Source organism: Myotis lucifugus, unplaced genomic scaffold (genome assembly GCF_000147115.1).
Source record: "Myotis lucifugus unplaced genomic scaffold, Myoluc2.0 scaffold_335, whole genome shotgun sequence".
Lineage (NCBI taxonomy): Eukaryota > Metazoa > Chordata > Mammalia > Chiroptera > Vespertilionidae > Myotis > Myotis lucifugus.
The window spans coordinates 132,230-143,410 of record NW_005871383.1 but is presented as its reverse complement, the minus strand read 5'-3'; the positions used below and the strand labels follow the sequence as shown (position 1 = coordinate 143,410).

Here is an 11,181-nt window from a genome sequence, read left to right as displayed (position 1 = left end):
TTTCCTATATACTAACAATAAAACCTAAAAAAATAAATGAAAAAAAAGTCCTTTTGCAATTTCAACCATAAAAATAAAATACCTTGGAATAAACTGAACAAAGGATGTGAAAGACCTATGTACTGAAAACGACAAAGCATGATTAAAAGACATTGAAAAAGACACAATGAAATGAAAAGATAATCCATATTCATGAATTGGAAGAGTCAATATAGCTAAAATGGCCATATTACCCAAAATAATATATACATTTAATGTGAGCCCTGTCAAAATCAAAAGTCATTTTTTTAAACAAACAGAACCAAAAACTTCAACTTTGTATAGAACCACAAAGCCCCCCTAATACCCAGAGCAATCCTGAGAAAAAGAATGAAGCCAGAGGTATCACACTACTTGGCTTCAAATTATACTACAGAGCTATCATAATCCAAACAGCATTACATTAGCAGAAAAACAAACAAACAGACCAATGCAACACAATTGAGAGCCCAGAAATAAAACCACATGTATATGGGCAAATAATTTTTGACAGAGGAGGCTAAAACACCATAAGGAGAAAAGAAAGCCTCTTCAATAAATGGCACTGGGAAAATTGGAAAGCCAGATGCAAAAGAATGAAATTAGATTACATTTGTCCCCAGGTACAAAAATTAATACAAAGTGGATCAAGGACCTAAATATAAGATCTCAAACAATAAATTGCATAGAAGAAAACATGGGTCCTAAACATAGGGACCTTGGTTGTAGAGAACATTTTATGAATTTGACCGCAAAGGAAAGAAAAGGAAAAAATAAATGACATGAACTATATCAAACTTAAAAGCTCTGTGCAGCAAAAGAAACTGACAACAAAACAAAAAGGCAACCAACTGAATGGGAGATGATATTTGCAAACAACAGTTCCAACAAGGGGCTAATATCCAAAATATTTAAAGAACTCATACAACACCAAGCAAACAAACAATCCGATTAAGAAATGGGCAGAGGACCTAAACAAGCAGCTCTCCCAAGAAGACATAGAGTCAACAGAATATGAAAACATGTTAAACTTCACTAGCTACTACAAAAGTGCAAATAAAAACTACAATGTGATACCACATCACACCTGTTAGATGGCTATTATCGATAAGACAGGTAAGTGTTAGAGAGGTTCTGAAGAAAAAGGAACGCTCATTCACTGCTGATGGGAATGTAAACTGGTACAGCCACTATGGAAAACAGTCTGGATGATTCTCAAAAAATTAAGAAGAGAGTTATCATAGAATCCAACAGTCCCTCTTCTGGGTATGTACCCCCAAGCTCAAAAACATTTATTCACAAAGATATATATACCCCTGTGTTCATTGAAGCATTATTCACGGTGGCCAAGAATTGCAGACAACTCAAGTGTCCTTTGATAGAGGACTGGATAAAGATGTGGTGCATACATACTATGGATACTGCTCAGCCATAAGAAAAAATGAAATACTGCCATTTGTGATAAAATGAATTGACCTTGAGAATATTATCCTATGCAAAAAATGTCAGTCAGGTCCCACCGGCATGGCTCAGTGGTTAAGTGTTGACCTATGAACCAGGAGGTCACGATTCAATTCTCAGTCAGGCACGTGCCTAGGTTGCAGGCTCGATCCTTAGAGTGGGGTGTGTAAGAGACAGCCGATCAATGATTCTCTCTCATCATTAATGTTTCTATCTCTTTCTCTTCCTCTCCCTACCTCTCTGAAATCAATAAAAATACTTTAAAAATAAAAAATGGCCCTAACCGGTTTGGCTCAGTGGATAGAGCGTCAGCCTGTGGACTGAAAGGTCCCAGGTTCGATTCCGGTCAAGGGCATGTTTGGTTTGTGGGCACATCCCCAGTGGGAGGTGTGCAGGAGGCAGCTGATCAATGTTTGTCTCTCATCGGTGTTTCTAACTCTCTATCCCTCTCCCTTCCTCTCTGTAAAAAATCAATAAAATATATTTTAAAAAAAGAAACAATGTCAGTCAGAGAAATGTAAGAATAATATGATTTAATTCATATGTGAGATATAAAACTGAAACTGATAGACACAGACAACACTACGCTGGTTACCAGACAAAAGGAGGTGGAGGGTAGTAGAGGGGAAAAAAATTAAAAGCCAAATGTATTGACAAAGGGTTGTGGGCACACGATGCAATGTAAAGATCATGTATCATAGAAATATACATTTGAAACCTACATGATTCTATTAACCAATGTTACCCCAATAAATTTAATAAAATAAATAAATAGATAAATTTCAAAAGAAAGAAAAGAATTAAATCATTTCATTCTAGTTGCCAAAATAATAGGGACATTGAAATCACAAGGGTCTTGGCTACCTGAAGACACTGAATCACAGACATTAACTTGCCTGAGGTCCAACTCTAAGAAGAGGAATATGCCCAGAGGAACACAAAGCAGGTGAAAGTACGATTTTTAATTGGGGAAGTCAATGGCTGAGGTGCAGGCGGAGGGAGTTTCTGACTAGATTCCAGCATAGATCATGCCTCCCCCACCAAAATGAAGAATAAGCACCAGGAACAGCTTGATGGGCAGATGACCTCATGGAGGCCTGTGAGTCGTGCCTGTAGATGGGTCCTGGCTGCTGCTAGGAGTTAGAGGCCTTGAGAGCTCAGCCAGTGCATCTGGGCAGCACTGGGTGTTCTGAGGCAGGAGAGAGCGACATGTGAGAAGCTGGAAGTGTTGAAGGAGTTTGGAGACTAAGAGAGCAAACCAAAATAAGGTTCAGCCTAAACTAATTTATCTGGCTGCTTTTTTCCCCTCCCCCAATAATCCAAAATTCACATGAGCTTTTTTTTGGTTTTATTCTTTCTCTCAGTACCTTGAATTCACACCAGGTGGCACCCTTCCCTGTGCCTCCTCTATCAAGCTGCTTCCAAAAAACATTTCCACCAGATTTTCAATTCCTTCCTTTAATTCTTTTCTCAACTCCAGTCACTAGTGCCTCTGTGCCTACTCCATTATTTCAATCTCATTGGCAAAGGTCAACAACGGCCCTAAGTTGCCAGCCTTATGGTTAATCTTCCTCCCTCAGTCATCAAAACTTTTTTAAAACTCTCCTACTTCAGATTGTTATTTTAAGCTTAGCTTCGCGGCATATCCACCGAAGTCCTTTATGCTTTTGGAAATATCCCATAACATATACCAGTGTATGGTATGTGAGCCTCGCACCCTGTGGGACTCTGAGGAAGGCCATCTGGAAGTGGACCGTGGACCTTGGGGGCCTGGTGAGTGTGTGAGCCCAGACTGCAAACTGCAGGGAAACAGCTGGCATTTTGATCTCACACAGTTTGCACACAGGTACACCCCACCCCTGCCCACACCTGCTTGCTTTGTTTTCTGGACTCTCTATAACCATGAGCTGTGAAAGCCTGTGATGCGGAAACCTTCACCAGCAGGCCCCACCGGTGTCCACATAAGTCTAATGAACCCAGGTCCTTCACAGCCAGTCCTCCCGTTTATTTATTTAAAACCAGCAGGCAAGCCATAGCCGGTTTGGCTCAGTGGATAGAGCTTAGGTCCCAGGCTCGATTCCCGGTCAGGGCACATGCCCGGGTTGTGGGCTCGATCCCCAGTACGAGGTGTGCAGGAGGCAGCCAATCAATGATTCTCTCTCATCATTGATGTTTCTATCTCTCTCCCTTGCTCTCTGAAATCATAAAAAAAAAAAAAAAATCAGCAAGCAACACACTGATGTTTTTCTCAGACCTCAGCTCTTTATAGAACAAGTCGCGTAGTCCAGTTGGTGGAGGCAGGATGGGAGGTGGTGTGAATGCAGTGGGGAAATCCTAGTTGGCAACCCTGATTGACAATATGAAAAACGCCAATAGGTGTGGGGTGCCGTTACGGTGTTTTGGCCAGGTTCAAGCCTCGGACTAATGAAAGGACAGGGTCCTCTCATTGCCACGTGCAAGTCCCAGCTGGAGGTCAGGGCCCTCCCAGCACAATTATAGCCAACGGCTGTGGTTGTAAGCTTGAACCTATGGTCCAAACACGTAGCCCCACGTGCCTTGTGCTAGAGTTCAGGTGCATGTAGTTGAGTAGGGTTGGAACTCACGAGAATGCTGTAAACAACGTGATCACGCCCCTGCTTTGCCTCGTGACATCTGCTATAAAATAAAGACATGGCTTGTGGGCGCTGTTGTTGTCTCCTCATCAGGGAGGCAGCGTCCCACCGAGACCCAGCTTTCATTCTCTTGTCTGTCTTTTCCTTAATCCTTTCACCCCCCACCCCCCCTCAGTTTACCTTTGGCCGCAACAATAGGACTATTTTTGGTCCTGGAATCAGTGGTGTGATTCTGGCAAATGAAAGGAAAATAAAGAAAATGGGTCTCTTGCCTGGCCTGAGTGGCTCAGTTGGTTGAGCATCATCCCATGAACTGAAAGATCACCAGTTCAGTTCCTGATGAGGGCACATGCCTGGGTTGCAGGCTCCATCCCCAGTAGTATCTATCTCCCTTTCCCTTCCGCTCTCTCTCTAAAATCAATAAAAACATATTTTAAAAAGTAAATGGGTCTTTTAAGCACCCTAAATTCTTCTGGAGGCCCTGAGGATGCTGTGGTCCCGGGGACAGGGCAGGAATTGGTGCCTCCCCCAAACTCTGTGTGGGCAGCAGGAGCAGTAGGGGTGACTGCCCCACCCCACTGTGAGAGGCAAAAACTGACACTTTTATAACTGAAGTGGTGGAAGTTGTCCAAGCCTAATACCCTCCCTCATCTCCAGCATTTTTAAAAGTTGGCAAGGACACTAGGTAATTAAGCAACACTCTAAAGGAATGCAATAATCACCAAGAATTCAAATGGTGGTTTAAGGTTAGTGAAGGTCTTTCCAAGTTATTAACATAAAATACCTGTTTGTTTTGCCTGGGTTTACAAAACAAAGTTCATGTTATTTATCTCTGTTACAAAATTTGTCAATAAAATGGCTTGGGTAATAATTAACTTTAAAATCTCATACAGTTAATAAGAACAAACAAATTTGAATCTGTGAATTAATATATTTTGTACTTTATTTGAAGTATGTCTCTTGAAAATGTGAATCTATTTGCCAATGAAAAACACCTGTTTCTAGAAGTTATGAAATGTATACATGGATCTGTCCATCTAAAAAATGCTAATTACTTGCTTTTAGATGTCACTACAAGTTAAATTTTCTAAGAATTAAGAATTCTAATTCAGTTGGTAATGGAATGTATAAGTTATGGTAATATATACATATTTTTTTTCTCTCAACAAGTGTTACCACCAGCTTTATTTACATAAAGAAAATGTTCAACAATAGCTTCATTCCATACCTCCCTGAGTATTTTTAAAATCAAACCCTCAAAGACATTTAGACTTGGTGCCTGATAACTTGATGACCATCAGAGTCCTGGGAAAAGAGCAAATCCGGCCGCAGGTTTAACTGGGAGCCTATCCTGGCACTGAGCCCAAGGGCTGTTAGGAGCCTGCCCTAAACCCTGGTTAGGGCTCAGAAAGGAACTCTAGAGTTGTGAGCAATGACCTGCTGGCCCTGAGAATCCTCAGTGAAAAGCAGACTCCCAGAGTCCATGTCTTTCTTTTCACTGTCCCAAGAAACCACAGGAACAGGACAAGACCTTTGTCTCGCTGCTTCTGTGTTTTCTGCACTCCAGGACTCCCGGTGTGTGAGAACGAGGACAGGGGCCTGCCTATTCTCTCTGGCAGACACTTTACCCATGTAGGCTTGTCCCAGGGCTGTTGGCCCTTGCCCCCAGGTGGTTTACTGCGTCTCACCATACTCTGACGGTTCTTTTTCTTGATCCATGAAGCCATTCCCTTTTCCAGGAAGAATCCTTCTCCCCCTCCTTTTGGTCCAGCAAGCAAGAATTTTCCAAGTCCTGGGTGAAGGAACAAGCCAGTGAGTCTTGACTCTCTCCAGCACAGACTAAGTTAGTCTCAGGCTGGAACAAAGACAACACAGACAAGAATGGGGTTCCCAGTCTGTGGTGGCCAGAAGCCTGGAGGGACTGAGGAGAAAGTCCAGCTTCCTGGATGTCTGTAGGGGTTGAAGTGGCTAAGGGGGTGCCACGCAATCATCCCTCAAACCCTGGATCAGATAGTCTAGCTGGGTTGCATCTTTCCTAGACTCTGTTGGTCTGACTTGCTATATATGATGAAACACTCCCCTGATCACCACCATCTCCTTTCTCTCTCCAGGAAAGAGGGTTAGCCTTTTGGTGCTTGACTTGATTAAATGTGTCCTGTAAGGATGCCTTAAACCAGCCGTGGGCAAACTAAAAAAAAAAAAAAAAAAAAAAAAAGACCGTACCCTTTTATGTAATGATGTTTACTTTGAATTTATATTAGTTCACACAAACACTCCATCCATGCTTTTGTTCCGGCCCTCCGGTCCAGTTTAAGAACCCATTGTGGCCCTCGAGTCAAAAAGTTTGCCCACCCCTGCCCTAAACAATCCGATCTCAAAGAACATATGCCCTCCATCCCAAAGAATCTCTAGTTCTTTGGTATAACACATTCATGGTCCCACCAAGTTTTCTTTCTGAGTGGTGGAAGGACAAACCGACTTCCTATAATGACTGAGCTCCTACTCTGGTATTACAAGGATCCTCCATATCTTCCTACAGAGTGTAATGCTTTTTTTCGGCTGCAAATCATCCCAAAAGTGTGATCTTTTCTTATACTCCACAAAGTATCGAAGCAGATTTGGGATCATATACTTCACTCCTGTTATCATTAGAAAATGTTTCATTCTTCCACAGCATTTAAATTCAGTTTAGCCATCATTCGATCTTTTTCTCTTCTGATTATTTACCTGTAGCTTGTCTTCAAGTTCTGCTTTCAAACCAGTTGAATTCCTTTCTTTATGATTCATGTGGCCTTCAGTACAAGTCTAATACACAATTTGATCCAACTTTCTTTTCTATAATGGTCACTCTGGTCTTGAATTTATGGACGAAGTCTCACTGTCCCTATAAACTAACATAGCTGCACTTTCTGCCTCTTCAAAGCCGCGTCCATGCCACAGGCCTCCTCCTTGGGATGAGCACCTCATGGCCGCTGAGGAGGCCTAGCCACCCTCATGTGGGGTTGGGCTCCAGCCGCCTCTATGGTAACAGATTTTTAAAGAAATAAGAAAAATGGGTTGTTGTAAAGTTGGTTATTTCTGAGTGAGTCCAAGAACAGGTCAAGCTGGGAAGGGACATTATACCAACCTCTCTCTCTGATTCTGGTATGTGTAAGTCTGTTGTTATTCCTTTGCTGTATGCTATATAGTTGCTGTAGAAACAGATGCAACGTCTCACCCATTCTCCTTCCTCCCCAGGATATATGCGGAAGATGTAAGGAAGAGATGGTACGGGAGTGAAGAAAGAAGGTACCTGTGTTGGGTGGAGTGAATAGTATGTGAGAACATGGGCCCCTTCCCAAGCTCCGACTCCCCCTCCCAAACTGTGGGAATCTGATGAAGGCCACCTGTAAGTGGACTGTGAGACCTGGGGAGCCTGGCCAGCTCATCGGCACATCCAGAAAGAAGCTGTTCTAGATGTGAGGCCAGACTGTAAACAACTACAGAGAAACAGCTAGCATTTGATCTCACACAGCTTACACACACACATACACCCCACCCCCCCCCCTCCCCCCGTCACATACACACCCCACCCATGCCGTTGCTTTGTTTTCTGAATTCTATTGAAGCATCGGCACTCCATCTTGTTCCCGTAACCTCGATGTTGTAAAAACTGCTGTTTGACATTTTCCACTAAACATAGTTGGTCCTTTGTTCTGTGAATTAACTCTGCTATTCTTGGCTTCTGTAAACACGCGTGCTCAAATAATAGGGAAAATAAGCTCAATTATCTGGCCTTGCGGGTCTGGTCTGTCCCTGGTTACTCCCATGCCAGGTGTCTTTTAGTTTCCTGAATTATGTTGTGCTCACGGTTACTGAATTGTGCTGTGCTCAAGGCTACAAGCTTCCTGCAAAATATCTCCCAGTACATAGGGCTCTTTGTAAAGCCTACAAAGAAATCGGGAGGGTATAAAGGGAAAACTTCCTCCATGTTGCTTTGCTCATACTCTGGAGATAACTCCTCTGAGATCACCGGCGTAATAAAGACTCCAAATTTGGCTTACTGATTGATTAAGGCGTCCTCTGTTTGGCTCGCTGATTTCCAATATAACACTATATAACCCTGACCTCGGAAAGCCTGTGCTGTGGAAAACTTCACCAGCCGGCCGCCACTGGTGGACACATAAGTCATAATAAAACTCTCCTTCATGGCCAGTCCTCTGGCTTGTTTCTTTGGAATCGACAAGAAAAAGCTGATGTTTTCTTGGACCTTGGCTCTTTGCATAACAACCAGGTATATATTGAGCCCTGTGAATGCAGTCTCTGCTCTCAGCAAACCAACATTCAGTAAACTTTCACTCCCAATGATCATCAGCAAGGGGAAGTCATAACTCACTACTGTGCCTAAGAGGGAGTTTCAGGGCGTGCCCACTACTTCCCTTTCAGCCTCACCTTGGAACCTCTGTGGCATCCTGCTTGTTATGCCCAGATTTCAAGATCCCCAATAGACCACACCAGGGAGCCAGCCGAGTCCGATGCAAAAGCAGAGAGTCTTTTATTCAAGCTAACTCGGCTCCCCGACCACACTCACCGACGCAGCGGCAAGCCAAGTGGCAGAGAGAGCAAACTCTGTGTGGAGAGAGGTTTTATAGGGGGTTGGAGTAAGGGGAGGAGAAAGGACTGTGGGCCCTGCCGATTGGCCAGGCGCAAGTCGGTGTCTTGTTACACAGGATGTGGTCATATCTATGGCGCGCACGTCCCTTGATTGTCATTGGTTAGTTTAAAGAAGTCCTGGATGTGGCTAGCAGAGGCTTAGGCTTCCGGGAAGAAGCTCCTTGCCGAGCACATGGCTGCCCAAAGATGGAGGACACAGGGTAAGATGGAGGGCGTAGTCCTCGCCCTTTCACTGCTAAGGCTCAGCTCTCTAATCAAGCTGGGCTATTTCTAGGTGCTGAGATATTTCCTGGCCTATACATCTGCTTCAGGTGCTACAAAGACAAGTTCCAGGTCACCTTAGAAAAAAAGACTTAAGTCAAAAGCAAGTTGATGAACATGCAATTTGATTAAAATGATCATCTAGTTAAAAAGAAAAAGGCAACAACAGCAACCAGTGACTTTAAGACTTTGGTGTTCCGTAGAGCAGCTTTGTTTTCCTTAAGTGGTTTTCTCCCAGGTCTCCTCACTCCAAGAATCTGGAAACACATTCTCCACTTTTTTGGGTCCCAAGAATTTTTAAAATTCATTTTCCACATTGCCGGAGACCAATTCCAGCAAGTCATAATTTCAAGAGTTTCATCAAAAGCTTGTGAGACTTGGGGACTCAACAGGGTTGAGTCACACATGTAGTCACCTGTTGGAAATGGCTAAAGGCATTTCCCCAAACCTGAATAGGAAACTGATTGTGGCTGCCAGACAGTTAAAGGGCATCTTAATCTACATGTTATTGCCTCCTACTGGCCAAACACCTGAACAGCTGTAGGCTAATTCCCCCACTCTGACAATGGACTCCTTACCAAACACTGACCCTTTGAAGTGTATATCTCTGCCTCGCCTCAGGACAAGTTGTGTTTTGAAAAAAGCATGGGGTCCTGGAGACGAGGAGAACCTAAGACCTTAGACCAGTGGTTCTCAACCTTCCTAATGCTGCGATCCTTTAATACAGTTCCTCATGTTGTGGTGACCCCCAATTTCATTGTTACAAATTGAACATAATTAAAGCATAGTGATTAATCACAAAAACAATATGTAATTATATATGTGTTTTCTGATGGTCTTAGGCTACCCCTGTGAAAGGGTTGTTCGACCCCAAAGGGGTCACGACCCACAGGTTGAGAACCGCTGCCTTAGACTTAAGATCTTGGATCTTAGCTCCTTTAGCTAAGCTCTCTGACCCCCAATGCCTTTCAAAATTATATTTTGTCTCCAGATTCTTTATTAGCCTCTGGATTCCTATTAAATCTATGCACAGCCCCTTCTCCAGATTCCTGAACCCTTCTTGATGCTAGGACAAGAACCCTGGCACCGCATTATTTTTGTGATGTTAAAAATTAAACTTAGCCCTAACCAGTTTGGCTCAGTGGATAGGGCGTCGGCCTGCGGACTCAAGGGTTGCAGGTTCGATTCTGGTCAAGGGCATGTACCTTGGTTGTGGGCACATCCCCAGTGGGGAGTGTGCAGGAAGCAGCTGATCAATGTTTCTAACTCTCTATCCCTCTCCCTTTCTCTCTATAAAAAATCAATAAAATATATCTTTAAAAAAAATTAAACTTAAATGACCAAAACTCTGGTTAGTCCCTCAAGTTTGTCTAATTTAAAAAATGTAACATTTTCCTTCTATATATGTAGATATTTGAAACAGTATTTCATCCATTCATTTATTCAATAAATATTTCTGAGCTTCTACTGTGTTCCACAATTGCTGTATGCAGAGATGAGCAATATTGTGTTTGTCATACCCAAATTTGGGTCAGTTTGTCTTTGTTTTTTATTTTTTTATTTTTACAAAGATGTTACATTTGCCTCCAGGTGATACTCTTTTCTCTCTTCATATATGTGTTCAAAGGGAAATTATTAAGCATTTTCACTTCCTTCCACTCCTACCCTATCTTGAAATACTGTTTATTCATGAGAAGTTGATCTCTGTCAAATTGCAAGCAATGTGCAGCAATATTCCACAAGAAAGAGTAACATTATTCACCAGGAGTGAGGATGCCGGGTAGGAGTAAACTGGGAACAGGCCGAAGGGCCCTGTGGGAGTCCCAGTACTGGAAGTCAACATCTGGATTTGTGGGAGAAAAAATAAGGGCTGACTTTCTCACAGCCATATCTACTTCTAACTAATACAATATACCACCTGAGAAAATGCCTAAAAAAACCCCACACCTTTAAATATTCTAAAGGTCAGCAAAACAAGAAATGACATGTTAAAGGATTCACAAAATATTCCTATAGACAGAAAGTTGCTCCATGACCAAGAGTAAACATGTCTGACAAAGCTATTTAACATTCCTATTAAAGTATTAGAGCCACACTCCATAATCTGATGAATTTCGAAAACTCATGATTCAGCAAATTGGCTTTGAGCACATCGAGTTTGGTTGAGATGATTTTG

At 42.7% G+C, this 11,181-nt stretch overlaps 1 pseudogene; it reads right to left on the bottom strand.

Moving 5' to 3' along the window:
* Positions 1-5,357: 5,357 nt before the first annotated feature.
* On the bottom strand, positions 5,358-8,280 carry LOC102426216 (annotated as a pseudogene).
* Between the last annotated feature and the right edge of the window lie 2,901 nt (positions 8,281-11,181).